Source organism: Leptodactylus fuscus, chromosome 3 (assembly GCF_031893055.1).
Source record: "Leptodactylus fuscus isolate aLepFus1 chromosome 3, aLepFus1.hap2, whole genome shotgun sequence".
NCBI classification, from domain to species: Eukaryota; Metazoa; Chordata; class Amphibia; order Anura; family Leptodactylidae; genus Leptodactylus; species Leptodactylus fuscus.
In genome coordinates, this window is record NC_134267.1 from 7,385,974 (window position 1) to 7,401,578 (window position 15,605).

The 15,605-nt window shown below is 46.3% G+C and overlaps 1 protein-coding gene across 2 annotated transcripts in view; it reads right to left on the reverse strand.

The window, feature by feature from the left end:
* FOXN2 (forkhead box N2) overlaps positions 1-15,282 on the reverse strand; it is a 30,989-nt gene extending 15,707 nt beyond the window's left edge. For both annotated transcript variants that reach the window (XM_075267005.1, XM_075267004.1), the window contains exon 1: positions 15,150-15,282. The gene's annotated coding sequence lies outside the window, so the exon portion shown is untranslated. The remainder of the gene's footprint in view (positions 1-15,149) is intronic.
* Positions 15,283-15,605: the final 323 nt, after the last annotated feature.

The following is a 15,605-nucleotide window of genomic DNA, read 5'->3' on the forward strand; positions in this document are numbered from 1 at the left end:
TGGAAGGCTCGTACAAGAATCTCATGGAGACAAATAAGTATTACATTTCTATATTTAGAGGAATCTTGTTAGACTTGTCAGAGTGAATTCCAGCGAGAATAGCGATATGTGCGGATTATTCCATATTAATGTGCGGCAATATCTGCACATCCCGTATACCCCGCCATTAGATAACATTGTGCATTGTGTTAGTGGGATTTACTCCTTAGCTCTCATTGAAGCATTAGATGGCGACTTCTATCGGATACTGGCCTGGAAGTCAATGTCCGACCACTTATAGGGAGTGTCACCAGAAGCCATCGCGTACATAGACCGATTCACATGTGCAAATGAGCTGCTTGGAGCAACAAGGTGATTGCAGATAGCAATGTCCGCCAAATGGTTAATATAATCGACAAAACCTGCAATCTTTCTGCAATAAAGGCACAAGGGGAAAGCACGGTCTGATTCAGGTGAGCCATCAATTTGTGAGACCGGGTTCTGGAGACACACTCCCTTGACACTAAAGAGGCAGCCATCTTTCTCTTGATGGACACCTTGTTTAGCCCCCCCAATGAAGCATTGCCCGGCCTAAATGAATACCTGCTCCACCCAACACACAGATCCTTCTAGACCTGTATACCTTTAGTACATTGCTAAAAAATTGGGAGTTTGTGGTGGTGTCTTCTGTGGTGTTCCCCTATCCACAAGCAGCGCTTTTCTCTCTGAATTTTTCATGCAGAAACCACACGGACCCCATTATAGTTTATGGGGTCCGCGGATTTTCTAAGGAAACCCCTTTTATTATGCAGATTAGTTTTTCGTTCAGGGGGGTCCCCAAGGGGACTTCCCGAACACAGATGTGAACCGGGCCTAAGTTTTGGATCTCTTCTATAAAGGTTAGTGGATCAATGCAATAGCAATAGTCATCTAATATGTAGGACCAACTTTGCAAGCAGGTTATTACAGGGGTTGGACAACACAGAGATCGTCCAATCCCAGTTTCCTTTGTTAGCAGACCCCGGGGACCGCCTGCCTGAAACGTAGACAAAGATTAAAGGAATAAGTTTCTGTTTTCTATTTCATTTTAATAACAAGTAAGTTTGGGCTCAGTTCGCACCGGTGTCAGCGATTTTAGATGGGGACACTGTGACGAAACCTGCAAGCTTGGTCAATGGGGTGGGTCAGGTGGAGACGGACCAGAACAACAGACATTAGAGATAACACTAACCCCGCACAAGAAGCAGAGCGCTAGAGAAGAATAAAAACGTTAACTCCACCAGTCATTCGCCCCTTGGACACAATCTCCTTTGTTTTGCAGAGCGAGGACTACTAGGACGCGCCTGTGGCAAGAGGTGCCCATTTGGAAATTAGAGGAAGGGGTAACAAAGCCGGCGCTTTCATCCGACTCAAGTATGTGACTGTGATGCAAATCCTGAACAATCTGAATGTGAATAGCTGCAAGCGCAGGCCCAAAGAAAAGTCTCTACAACAGGCTATTATTAAGAATCCTGAAGATCCCCCCTCGGGCTATGTAAGGTGTGAAAAGGGAAAGTGGTACATTAACCATGCGGCTGGGTCATTCCACACAAGAAATCACTTCGGGAGAATCAAAGCCTGAATTCACTACATTGCACCCATTGTCTCCTACAAAAAGGACACACACGACCAATTCTACATGCCGCCAGCCCCCAGGGACGCATCTATAGCTATACAGAGACCGTTTCCATCGTAAGCAAGCAGACACATTAGATAGCTGTCCTAAGAACGCGGCTATTACACCCGTATAAATGCATGCTTGGATGAGCATGCACGTATTCTCATTAAGAAGAAGAGAGCAAGAATCTGGCACGGAGAACTCCAACAACCCAAAAGTCAGGACACCCCCCATTCACAGCAGATGGTTGGCCGTCCCACCAAAAACATACAAAGATGTCCGAACCCAGAGACCATAAGGAGGCGAGCAGCGCTATAGAAAAGACTTTCCCCCTGTCAATCACCGATCGACTGACATTTAGCAAAAGAGGTTCTTCATCAGCTGTGGCATTTATTACACGTTACGGTGCCCAGGCCGTAGCAGAACATAACACACAACTCAAAAAGGACAAGAGCACCATGATCAATAAACCGAGAAAACCATCACCCCCCCCCCCCCTTCCCATACCTATCAGATAATTGGTCCCGAAAATTGGAGTGTTCATCCATCTTTCCCTTTATATGTAAAGTGACATGACCTATCTTCAGGCGGATTCCACCTTGAAAAACCCATTGAAGTCAATGGGAGGTGGAAGAGTCACACCGCAGTTTTGCATGTGGTTTTTTTGCAAAAACCACTGACTTTTTTTTTTCAAGAGAAGTTTCCAGGTCCATAGTATGTGCTGGAGGGGAAAAAAAAAAAAAAAAAAAAAAAAAAAAAACTTTGTGAACTAGCTCTTAGGGTATGTTCACACACGGAGTTCCATGTGTACACGTTCTGTGGCAGCAGCCGTGATGGATTAGGCCCAAATGAATGGGCCGGAGCAAGATAGGACCGCTCGCCTCTTTTCCCCCGCTACTACAGTAGCTAGTGGCAAAAAAGAAGCGAACGGCTCCCAATGAAGTCAACGGGAGCAGTGGATTTTGAGGCAGATTCCGCGTCAAAATCCACTGCCAACTTGCCCCGTGTGAACTAGCCCTAAGGCAAAATTCACCTGAAGATTGGGGTGGAAAGTAAAAAAGCTTTATAACCAGGACCTTGCAAACCCACTGAAATGAAGGGAAGGCAGAAAATTCTTCTAGAGGGAAAATCTGCTCCGGACTCCCATTGAATTTTATTTTTTTTAGGCGGATTTTGCCTCTCTTTTCCGTTCTGTATCCTTTAGGCTGAAGCCACATGTTGCAGAAACGCAGCTTTTTCTGTTGCAGATTATGTTGTGGTTTTTTTAAAGGGGCTTCGAGCCCCTTTAAGCTAAAGCCAAGACCGGCCACAAAAGGAATGGGGAATATTTAGGAAGTTCTTATATTTTTACTTTCTGCTGAATCCACTGAAAAACTGCAACAAAAGCTGCAACAACAAAAGCTGCAACAACAAAAGCTGCAACAACAAAAGCTGCAACAACAAAAGCTGCAACAACAAAAGCTGCAACAACAAAAGCTGCAACAACAAAAGCTGCAACAACAAAAGCTGCAACAACAAAAGCTGCAACAACAAAAGCTGCAACAACAAAAGCTGCAACAACAAAAGCTGCAACAACAAAAGCTGCAACAACAAAAGCTGCAACAACAAAAGCTGCATTTCTGCAACGTGGGGCCTCAGCCTTAGTCCTTTACTTGTCCAAGGCGATGAGTTTTCCAGCTCTCAGGTCCTTATAGGACGCGCCATAGACATGTAAAGCCCTTTGACCGGCGCCGTGTAACATAAAAAGAAAAAAATGGTAAAAATGATAAAGTATTGTCTGTTACCATGAGAACATCAAAATATTTGAGCCATTTCCTAGCAACTATTTCAGCAGGAAACTAAGAGACAATACCGTGTACTTTAGTCTTGCGGGGTGGACGTCTTACGAGGGCTGGTACAGGTATATATAGATGACAACATCGCCATCTCCACGCCTAAAATTCACAATACCCAGAGCCGGACTCCTGTGACGCTCGGAGAACATTTTCAGGCTAAAAAAATAGACCTTTCACCACCTCCACCTCTAACACTATTGATGCTGGTGAAGTGGGAATTTTTTCTCTAGCCCCCGCCCTTCCTGAACAATCATTTCTGTAAGTTTCAGCACAATAACTACTTCCTAGGGTCAGGTGGGTGGTCCTTGTTCGTCTGCTTCAGTCTAAGACCACCCACCTGACAGAGAGCAAAACTGAAAGCATGGCTCAAGAACGGTGGGGGCTTGAGGGTGTGATTCAACTGCGGAAGAATCTGAGGAGCATTGAAGGACACAAGGAGCTGGGGAAAGGTTTTGTAACGAAAGACCCGGCAGATGTTGGAAGAGGCTGCAGTGTTGGGGTGAGAACAGCGTTGTACGTTTATATGGCGGACGTGTTTGGTGTCGCTGCTCAGGCCGCTCATTTGAATGTGTCTGAACTGTGACCAATGAACCTGACGTCACATGACCTGTAAAGCAGAACAGCTGATCTGCAGGGCTCCAGGGTGCCGGGCCCCTGATGAGCTGCAATTTATAATCTAAACTGAGGATAAGGATAGGTCACCGATTAATAAGTCCTGGAAACTCCTTTTTTCAAAGGGCTCCTATCAATAAAAATACATTTCTTTTGCCCCTAACACATAGGAATAGCCTTAAAGGCTATTCTTCTCCTACCTTTAGATGTCTTCTCCGCACCGCCGCTCAGTATAAATCCTGGTTTTCGTCAGTATGCAAATGAGTTCTCTCGCAGCACTGGGGGTGGGTCCCAGAGCTCAAACGGCACTGGGGGGGCGGTCCCCAATGCTGCAAGAGAACTCTCCAGCACTGCCTCCATCTTCTTCAAGAAAGGCCTCTCTGCGCATCTTCAACTGGCACTGGAGGTCAAACATATAGGCCTTGGGCAAAGCCAACTGTGCATGCCCACCGGCCACAAGAAAATGGCCGCTTACACAGTATTGTAAGCGGCCATTTTCTTGTGCCTGGCAGGCATGTGCAGTCGGCTCTGCCCGAGGCCTAGAAGTTTGAAGTCAGTGCCAGAAGAAAACGTGCAGAGAGGCCGTTCTTGAAGAAGATGGAGGCGGCGCTGGAGAGTTCTCTCGCAGCATTGGGGACGCCCCCAGTGCTGCAAGAGAACTCATTTGCATACTGACGAAAACCAGGATTTACACCGAACAGCAGCGCGGAGAAGACATCTATAGGTAGGAGAAGAATAGTCTTTCTTAAGGCTATTCCTATGTGTTAGGGGCAAAAGAAAAAATCCCTTTAATCATTATCGGTGGTGCAGGCTTGGACCTCTATCTAGTATGGCTGGATTATCCAAGCACCCAAGAGAACCCCTTCCAAACACAACGTAAAAACAATGTCATCAGCCATTTCTGTGGCGTGTCCGGTTACATCTATGGATCAATTTAAGCCTTAATGGACAAGGTGTGAATGATGCCGACAAAGCGTGCATTACACAAGCCTGCCATATCAGCACCTTTACTCAGCAGGATCCTGTGGGATGGCGGTATACGGCTGCTTATTACTGGAAGGGAATACAGTACCTAATACAAGATAAAATATACCGTATACTCAAGATATACCAAGTGCCTCACCAAGAATTCATCTAGAACATAGTTATACCTCAATACCCAAAAAGAAATGTGATCAAAATACATAGAAAGACATTGTTACTATACCGGAAGTCTGGCTAATGGAGGCCTATGGAAACGTTGGCCTATAGGTCAGGAGAACGTCACAAAATATTGACATCACCCCCCACCCTTCCCCAAGGGCCTTATCTTCGATCTTGGTCAGAAACGCTCTTCTCCTTCTTGACTCCACTATAATAAGAAGTGTGGTCGGCCAATCTCAGGTCCAGGTTGCCCGAAATTCCCAACATTATATAGGAAGGGGGGGGGGGGGGGGAGTTGCTGTCACCTGCTGAGGTCACATTACTGGATAAAAGCCTGAACAAACCATTGTCCTGTGTAAATATAACCAGAGACCTAAAGACAAACACAACGCTTGGATGTCCTTAATCTCGGCTTTTAGGCAGACACAATAAAATTAGGTTTTGTCCATGGAACTCCCTTGTGTAAACTGGTAAGGTAAACTGTACGGGACAGGGGGGCAATCGTACAGACTAGGGCTCTATTCACACGACCAATCCGACTAAGAGCTCAGAGTGCTGTCTGTGATCTGGGAAAAACTACAGACCGCGGTCATCAGGGCTCATTGATCAAGTCACTTCCAACTTTTTGGTCTAATGCTGCCCCCTTAGATTAAAAATAAATCACTCCCAAGACTTTGCTTTTGAGAAGGGGGGGGGGGGAATTTATTTTGGGTCACTTTAAAACCCGCACCTATTTAAAGAGGCAACAAATAGGCGCTAATGCATTTCAGTACACGGACAGCGTAGAAAAAACATTCCTGTCCGACAGCCTTGGAATCAACTGGATCCCAAATGTCTTTCTTACCCTACATCTACAGTCCAGAACCCAAATCTGCATAATAAAGTGTTTACCTTAGGAAACCCACCGACCCCATAGACTATAATGGGGGTCTGTGTGGTGTCCACCCGCAAAGGTCGAAAAATGACATCTGCAATTTTCATGTGGAGAGGGGAACGGAATCCCCGAACATAACACGAGCGTCGGTGTGAACTGAGCGGTACTTAATTTTTTTCTTATTCATCTAAAAAGGAATATTAATGATAAATAAAATAAATATTACTCTAAAAATAAATGGTAAAGATATTTGGGGTTGGTTTTTTTTGTTTGTTTGTTTTTTAGCCCCAAATGAATTACATGGAACAAATTATAAAAGTCATGAGAATGTCAGACAGAAGTGCTGAGACTATTTGGAGAGGGAAAAATTTTTTTAAAAAAAGTTTCCTCTGGCGGCGATCCACTTCATTCCATTGTGCGCTGTTATTATGTGAATGACATGTAACCATTAGAGACTGTTGTTACTTATAAGAGGATTCCAAATTATTTCTATCCATCTTTTTTTTTTAATATATTATATATTATTTATTATGCTAGCATTTCCCACGACTTCGTCCGCGGCGCCCGCTCCTTTCATCAGCTGCCCCCCTCACCACCACCACTGTGCTGTGCAGTATATGCAGGTGTGGTCCGGTAACCCCCAAGCACCCTCGCACGTGTGTGTGTGACCACTGTCCCAGGGTCCCTCGTAGGACTGTGGGTCCCTGGACCCCCTCCTCACCCTTTTCCCCCTCCCGCGTTCCCCCCATTTACCCACCCCAACCCTGGACCCCCTGCTCCCCACCCCAAATGGTCGCCACTTTGCCCCCCCCCCTGTTACCCGCTGCCCCCCACTCATGCCACCCTTCCCCCTCCTCCCCAAACTGCCCTGCGCACACTGAATCTGACAGCAGCCGCTGCAACACCACAGGCAGACTTGTCGTTTGCAAGCAACCCCTCCACAGCAGTGGTTGAAACGTTGAGTCGGCACAGCGGAGGGACTTCTCGCGCACCTACAGCATGGTCGCTCGCTCTGGGATAGTCCGGAGCTTGCAGCGGGAGGCATGTGCTACAGCGTCCTCAGCGCTGCCCACACAATGCCGCGGGCCTATCGGAAAGCGGCTGAAGCAGAGCGTATGACGTCATCTCGGCTCCATTAGCCTTGCGGAATGGTGAATTCGGGACTTGCGGTGGCATTGTGTGGGCATTTAGTAGCTTAATATGTAGCCTATGTATCATTCCAGGTTCCAAGGTATGCATGTTCCAAATTTGAGCCGAATCCCTGCAGCCGTTTTTGCGTGATTGAGGAGCAAATATCCAAACATACAAACTTTTCATTTATAATATTAGTAGGATAGGATTTATATATTATTATTATTATTATTGTGTAAACTTCTTGAGCGTCACAACATTTTTTTCTTCTGTTGCCATAAATAAACCACACACTAAGAAAACGGCGACAGAATTGCCCTGTATAACGCGGTGCAGACGCCTTCTCAGCAGACACAAAGCTCTCACGCCAATGAATGCTTCCTAGTGAAAAACAGAGAAAACCTGCCCACAGCCTGATGGATGAGTGTTCACTTTATGGAGAGGCCCTGCGGCGCTGCGGCCAGACACCCAGCACTTGTACAATGCTCATCTCCAAGAGAACAGGTCGTCCCGCCGGAAAGGAAGTTCACTAGTCCAGAACATAAAGTGGCAGAAGAGCGACAGACTCCGGCGTCTTGTAAGAGATCGAGCCGGACACGTAGGGAAACCAGTGACTCGCTCTAAACTTGTAAGACTATGTTCACACTGATTTTCTAAAGTTTAACATCAGAATCAAAATGTAACAAAAAAAAGCTTTGTTGTTGCTGCCAATAATATAACACTTCCAATAATATCACATTTTGCATGAATTCCTTAAAACATGCTATTAAAGGGGATATCCAGTTGTAACATTGATGGTCTAATCTAAGGGTAGTCCATCAATATTCCATCTGTGGGGTCTTACCGATACTGAGACAGCATGGCCTGCGGTATAGTTTACATACAAATTGTAGCGGTGAGTATAGGGGCTGCAGCCCCCTCCTATAGATTGCAACAGGACACAAGGGACCGGCCCTGATCAGCAGGTGGAAGGGGCAGCGACATACAGAACACTGCGGCCTCTTCACTGAATGCCAAGCACAGCGCTGTACACTGGGTAGTGGCTGTGTTTGGTATTGCAGCTCACCCCCAGTCACATGAACGGGACTGAGCTGCTGCTGCGCCAAGTGACTTAGGAACACGATATAAACCTATGAAGGATACACAAACCCATAGTCCTCATGGCTGGGGTATACCAAGCCCCAGAGCTCCACGGATCTAGTACTGACTGCCAATACTAAGGGTGGGCCATCAATTCTAATACTGCAATAAGAGTAGACATATGCTAACACACACACACATTGATTATATATATATATATATATATATATATATATATATATATATATATATATATATATATATATATATATATATATACACACACACACACACACACTCACCGGCCACTTTATTAGGTACACCTGTCCAACTGCTCATTAACACTTAATTTCTAATCAGCCAATCACATGGCGGCAACTCAGTGCATTTCGGCATGTAGACATGGTCAAGACAATCTCCTGCAGTTCAAACCGAGCATCAGTATGGGGAAGAAAGGTGATTTGAGTGCCTTTGAACGTGGCATGGTTGTTGGTGCCAGAAGGGCTGGTCTGAGTATTTCAGAAACTGCTGATCTACTGGGATTTTCACGCACAACCATATCTAGGGTTTACAGAGAATGGTCCGAAAAAGAAAAAACATCCAGTGAGCGGCAGTTCTGTGGGGGGCGGAAATGCGTTGTTGATGCCAGAGGTCAGAGGAGAATGGCCAGACTGGTTCGAGCTGATAGAAAGGCAACAGTGACTCAAATAGCCACCCATTACAACCAAGGTAGCCAGAAGAGCATCTCTGAACGCCGCACAGTACGTCCAACTTTGAGGCTACAGATGGGCTACAGCAGCAGAAGACCACACCGGGGGCCACTCCTTTCAGCTAAGAACAGGAAACTGAGGCTACAATTTGCACAAGCTCATCGAAATTGGACAATTGAAGATTGGAAAAACGTTGCCTGGTCTGATGAGTCTCGATTTCTGCTGCGACATTCGGATGGTAGGGTCAGAATTTGGCGTCAACAACATGAAAGCATGGATCCATCCTGCCTTGTATCGGTAACGGTTCAGGCTGGTGGTGGTGGTGTCATGGTGTGGGGAATATTTTCTTGGCACTCTTTGGGCCCCTTGGTACCAATTGAGCATCGTTGCAACGCCAAAGCCTGCCTGAGTATTGTTGCTGACCATGTCCATCCCTTTATGACCACAATGTACCCAACATCTGATGGCTACTTTCAGCAGGATAATGCAATGCCATGTCATAAAGTTGGAATCATCTCAGACTGGTTTCTTGAACATGACAATGAGTTCACTGTACTCCAATGGCCTCCACAGTCACCAGATCTCAATCCAATAGAGGAGCATCTTTGGGATGTGGTGGAACGGGAGATTCACATCATGGATGTGCAGCCGACAAATCTGCGACTGCAACTGTGTGATGCCATCATGTCAATATGGACCAAAATCTCTGAGGAATGCTTCCAGCACCTTGTTGTATCTATGCCACGAAGAATTGAGGCAGCTCTGAAGGCAAAAGGGGGTCCAACCCGTTACTAGCATGGTGTACCTAATAAAATGGCCGGTGAGTGTAAATAAATAAATATATATATATATATATATATATATATATATATATATAAATAATCTATCAGTGTGTGATATTAAACATTACAGGATCCAATAGGGGGTAACATGAGCCTACAGAAAGTTACCTGTCACTCCAATAACTATAAATGGGGATCTATAAACAGATTAGAAGATTCTTGAGCACCCTGTATCAATAAACCTCACAATCTGCTTCCCATTTTCTGTATCTTCGTCCATAATTATACAACACATATCCAGAGTTTACACAAGCGGGGCGAGTAAATACCAATTATCAAGGACATGATACAATGAGGGCCGCGGGATTACGTTATCAGCAATGGATTATTGTACTAAGCAAGAGCGTCCGTGAGTACATACGGCGTACAAGTGGTTCATAGGTACAACAATACGTAACCAGACAATAGCAGCACATTGAGCGAATGGCGCTACAGAGATCCGATAGCTTCTCTGACGTGATCTGTCTTCTGTCTGTTTCAATTCTGGAACATTTGTTTTCCTTAGCACTTTGTATGGCGTCCTCCTCACTCTGTTATTACTCCAGGAAAATTAAACAAATGGACAAGTGGGCGTTACCAGTTTTACCCTGTCCGAGACTGTGGCTTCGGATCACATGACTCAGGGGGTCGAGACTGTCAGGACTTTCAGGTCGTTCACTGACAATCCATGGACCGGGCAAGTAAATCGCAACTCCCAGGACGATCTCTTACAAAGGATCATCTTTTCCATCAACTATTTGCAGCGCAGACACTTTCAATGGAGTAGGACTGAGCTGCAATACCAAGCATGGCCGCTAAAGAAACCTACAGAGCCGGCCGAGGAGACCACGGCCCCTGCCCAAATACTGCGACCGCTTCATGTAGCTTGTAGGTGGGAGTTCCTGGTGTTGGACCACCGAAGATCTGATATTGATGACCTCTCCTAAGGATAAATCAATATCATAGTCCATGAATGCTAAAACTTATTGGCTGTATTAGGTTCACACTAGCGTCGTCTCTCTGTTATTTGAGTCTGTTGGAGGACTCGAGCAATGGAGCGGAGGACCACTAAGCAGCGGTAATGCATTGAGCCCGGTGGACTGCACTGACTAGAATGAGGTCCTTTGTTTGGGACGCTTTCCTACGTTGATTTTCGACAGGCTTCTCCGTTATGTTATATCATTTGCCTGATCCATTCATTAGACTTTATGAGGCACAAACTATTCATGTGCACGCGGTAAACTTCTTTCAGTATCCACAAAAAAAAAACAAAACTTTGGAACATACTTATGGAGATTGGTGTATTGAACGCCCATCTATATAGACCCGTCCTGGTAGAAGTGCTGATGTATAAGGAGGTGCTGCTTCTTCATAATTGGGGTGACTCCTCTACCAGGTCGTGTACAGGTGCTGGAATCTGTAGCTGGTGCAAATGTCGATGATCATTTGCACCGGTAATCTGACATATGATATTATATCTATATAATAAATAATTATAATTATTGCCCCAACGGGGGTTTAAAAAGCTTTACTGTAGAGGTTTGTAAGCTAAATAAATCCAGTTGAGGATATATATTTATTTATTAGTGTTGGCGTTGATGATCCATCTATCTGCCAATTTGGATTAAAAGTGTTTTCCCATCCAGTGTGTCAGCACTGCCTGGAGCAGATCAGATAATATGCAAATCCCTGTACCCAATGGACTGAAGGTTAGCCTGTGTTTACAGAGAGATAACAGCACTGGGACCTGAGATAAGCTGCTGCAAGAGCAGTATAATATAGTATGAATATAGTATGTGAACATAAATTCACAACAGTCGTGAAGCCATGTCATTTACCAGGATACAAAGTAGCCGATGTGTTAATCGAGGTTACAAACTATCTATGTGCCAAATTTCATCCAAATATTAGTAAGAGATTATGTATATTTCTGGATTCACGCCTACGTTGGCGTCTCCGTAGGACATTATAATCTATGGGGTTCACAGGTAATCGCTTTTTAAGTGGACAGAACCCCCGTCTTTCGGGTCTCCATGCAGACATGAATGATTCTGGTGTGAATTTATACAATAGTAATGATCTGACCAGTAGCCCAATGGCTGAAAACACGACAAGTGGGTAAAGTCTGGCACGTGCTCACACAGGAAGCCGAAAGGAGAACCCGTAGGAATGTAGAAACAGACAAGAGGATGAACCAGAGGGTGGAGGAGTCCCGGCCTGTGACCAGCGAGGACAAGCTACTGCTGGCTCAGCTTTCTGCTCACCACGTGTCTGTCACACCCAGCCATATACTGCTCCCTCCTATAGGAAACAGCTGGATGAGCCTAAATGCAGGGCGTCCCCCTCACCCCAGCCAGGAGGGTCCACAAAGGGCTCTGGAGCTTCCAGCTGAATGACAACCTTAATACAGTCTCTGGATGACGGACTATAAAACGAGCAGAGTGCAGGCAGCCGAGGACAAAGAGCCCACAGCCAGCAAAACTAAACACCCCGTGCCATTTACACACAGGCGGCACTTCATTAAATCAGTTGGCGGAAGACAATAGACGTTAATCATCATTCATAGCGGCCACATCTGTACATGAGGCGGCCGGGCTATCATCTGCTTATACGTGGCCAGACCCCATACAACACGAGACTCTGGGTTAGATTTGATTTATTTTTATTTATTTTATTTTTACTCTTCCCTTCTATTGTTTATTTTCCAAACCCAAATATAAAATTTTAGAATAGATTATTTTTTCTTTCAGAATGTTTTATTTTTACTATAATCCTCGGCACTAAATAATAAATTCTGCTAAATTTTTAAAAATTCCAAGGCGTAAAATGACCGTATGTTCACACGGCTGAATTTGGAGAGGAATTTGAAGGAGACCTAACCACAAAATCCTCTCCATAAAACCTACCCACTATTGTTTCCAAGGGGGATAAGTGATGGGCGCTACAAAAGAAGCGTCCTGCTCACCTCACCCTTAGGCCCCACGTTGCGGAAACGCAGCTTTTTTGTTGCACATTTTGCTGCAGTTTTTTGAGCCAAAGCCAAGAATGGATGCAAAAGGAATGGGAAATATATAGGAAGTTCTTATACTTCTGCTTTCTTCTCAGTCCACTCCTGGCTTTCGCGCAACAAAAGAAGCTGCGGTTCCGCAACGTGGGGCCCTTATCCTTGTACTTCTTGCTCCTGCTCCATCCACTCCTGGCTTTGGCTCAAAAAAACTCAGCAAAACCTGCAACAAAAAAAGCTGCGTTTCTGCAACATGAGGCCTTAGCCCTACCGCAGCACGTGGCCTCTTACTCCACTAGACCCCTTGTATTGTAGGCCAAGCATGAGACAGAAACTTTCACTTTCGGTTTTCCAGTGTGGGGCAATTTTTGGAGAAGCTATTGAGGCAGAAGACAATGTCAGATTCCATCATGTGACTATAACCCAACATGTAGGATAATTTGGAGAGGTTACAGCCGTTGCAATAGCCATAGGGATGCCTGATGCTCAACCCATACAAGACTACCCCTCCAGGTATAGACAAATCTCCACCAATGGTCCGTCCAGGGGCACAAATGATTTTAGGGTTTTAATGACTGGTCAGCCAAATTGATCTCTTCAATCGCTGCACAGAAAATGGGGAAAGCAGAGTAACCCTGCAGGAGCATGGCCGTGCAACACCCCAATGCCAATATGGTAGGTGCCCCGGAGGTGGCCTCTCCATGTGAAGTGCATGACCTCTGCGACCCCTCCCCTGTCTAGAAGGTCGCTGCCAATATATGATCGGTGCCGATGCGGATTCTGGGTTCTCCTTTAACAGACAAACTCTCTCCAAAAGGTGTTCCCTATTACAATAGCAAAGCCTCACAAATCCCCCGCCCACTAAAATATAAAACCAATCCACTGCCTGCTATATCCGCCCCATGCAGGTATACACAGCGGATCCAGGATATAGCCACGGCTGACATATTTGCTGCAGTCATTTCTGCAATTCCAAGGATCTGCATGGGACGGCCATGGCGGGAAAGAATGAAACGTCTGCAGGCCACAAATGAAGGGGACGGTTGCAGAAATTTTTGCAATACATCCTGATATTTCGGCATTGCTAGGGAGGTGATTACACAAGACTAAACTAATGGAACCCAGATAGACTGGTCAAAAGCTGCACGCCTTCTTTTTAGGGCACAGATCACGGGGCCTGGCAACTAAGGGGGGGCCCATTCCCACTAAGTCCTAAGGTGTAGCAATAACTATGGACATGTGGAAAACAGAACAAGCCTCCATTACTTACTTCCCATGCTGTGATGTCATAGCGTACAGTGTCATGTGTGGGCGTTACCCCTGAGCTATGATATCATTGTGTAAGTTATCTCTATCCTGTGACATCACTGCGTGCGATCGCCCAAGGCGTAAAGTTGACCAAAATAATTGTACACTTTGCAAGTTCTGAACTACGGTCATGACAGTGTGGCCCCCAGTTTTGCTATGGGGGGGGGCCCATGGTTACACTTCAGCACACGTTATCTTGCAATGTCACAGTTTCATCAGTAGAGGAACACGCCATAGTAAATAGTCCAATATAGACGCAGCAGGAATAACCGCAACACAATGCAACAAAGTAACCAGTAATGACACAAATCTATCGCCATCTTGGATATAAAGTTGCATAAGAGTGGAGCAAAGTGCAGGCCAGCACATGGCACCGGTGACCCCGGGCGGCGGACACCAGGGCGCAACGTCTGACGGCATTAACCCTACGTAGAAAGAAAACAGGAAATGGGTGTAAAGGGCGAAAAAAAAAAAAAAAAAAAAAGCAAAGGAAGGAGGGAGATAAGAGAAGAAAATAGCGAGGAAGTGAGAAGACAGACGTGGCAGTGCTGTGGTGCAGGCGCTAAGGGGTTAAGTGGAAACAAAGCCTGCGCTGCCATATCAGCCAGCACCACCCTCTGCCCCCCGAGCACCACCACGCCGCGCCGCCGCGCACCCCAGGGCCACCCCATACAATGCCGCACACACCAGGCAGCTGCACCTTGTTCACACACGTGCAGATTTACACCAGGCTTTTGTTTCTAACGCACCAAAAGCCAAAAAGCAGGAAAAGTCACAGAGCAAAAAAAATCAGGAAAGTCGCCCAAAAACCGGACGGAAAGCTGCAGGTGTGAATAGAGCCCAATGTCCGTACAAGCGGCACGCTACCCATAGACACATCTGCAGGCAGGTAGAAGGCAGGGGAGACTAGCACAGCGCCCCCGGGTCACATATGGTCACCTTCCAGGCCTACAGGCAGGACAAGGCTGAAGGGCAGAGAGCGGGAAGCTACTCACCGGCATGAAGCGTGTCCCGGTACAGTGTGGCAGTGCGGCCGGCGGTGCTGAGGGGGGAGGAGGCGGTGTCAGAGATCAGCAGCTGCTCCCTCCATCCGCGCACAAGCAACGCCACCAAATCCCCCACCGAGGCGCCATGGCAACGCGGCGCCCAATGGAACCTCCTCCCACCTCCTTTAACCCGCCCCCGGCGCGAGACACGCACGTCCAGCCACGCCCCCCCACCGCCGCTAACCACTCCCAATCCTTCAGAGAAAAACACGCCCCCTTCCCTTTCATGTCTCTCAACCATTCCAATCACGCCACGCCCACTCCTCTGTAGCCCCACCCTGTCGTCTACAAGGACTTTCATTTTACCTCACCAGTTCTATTTCCTCTTCATTGTTGGGCGCGCTTACGGTCAGTGTGACGGAGTTCGGCTCGTTTATGGTCTAGTCGTGTACTTGTAGTCTATGG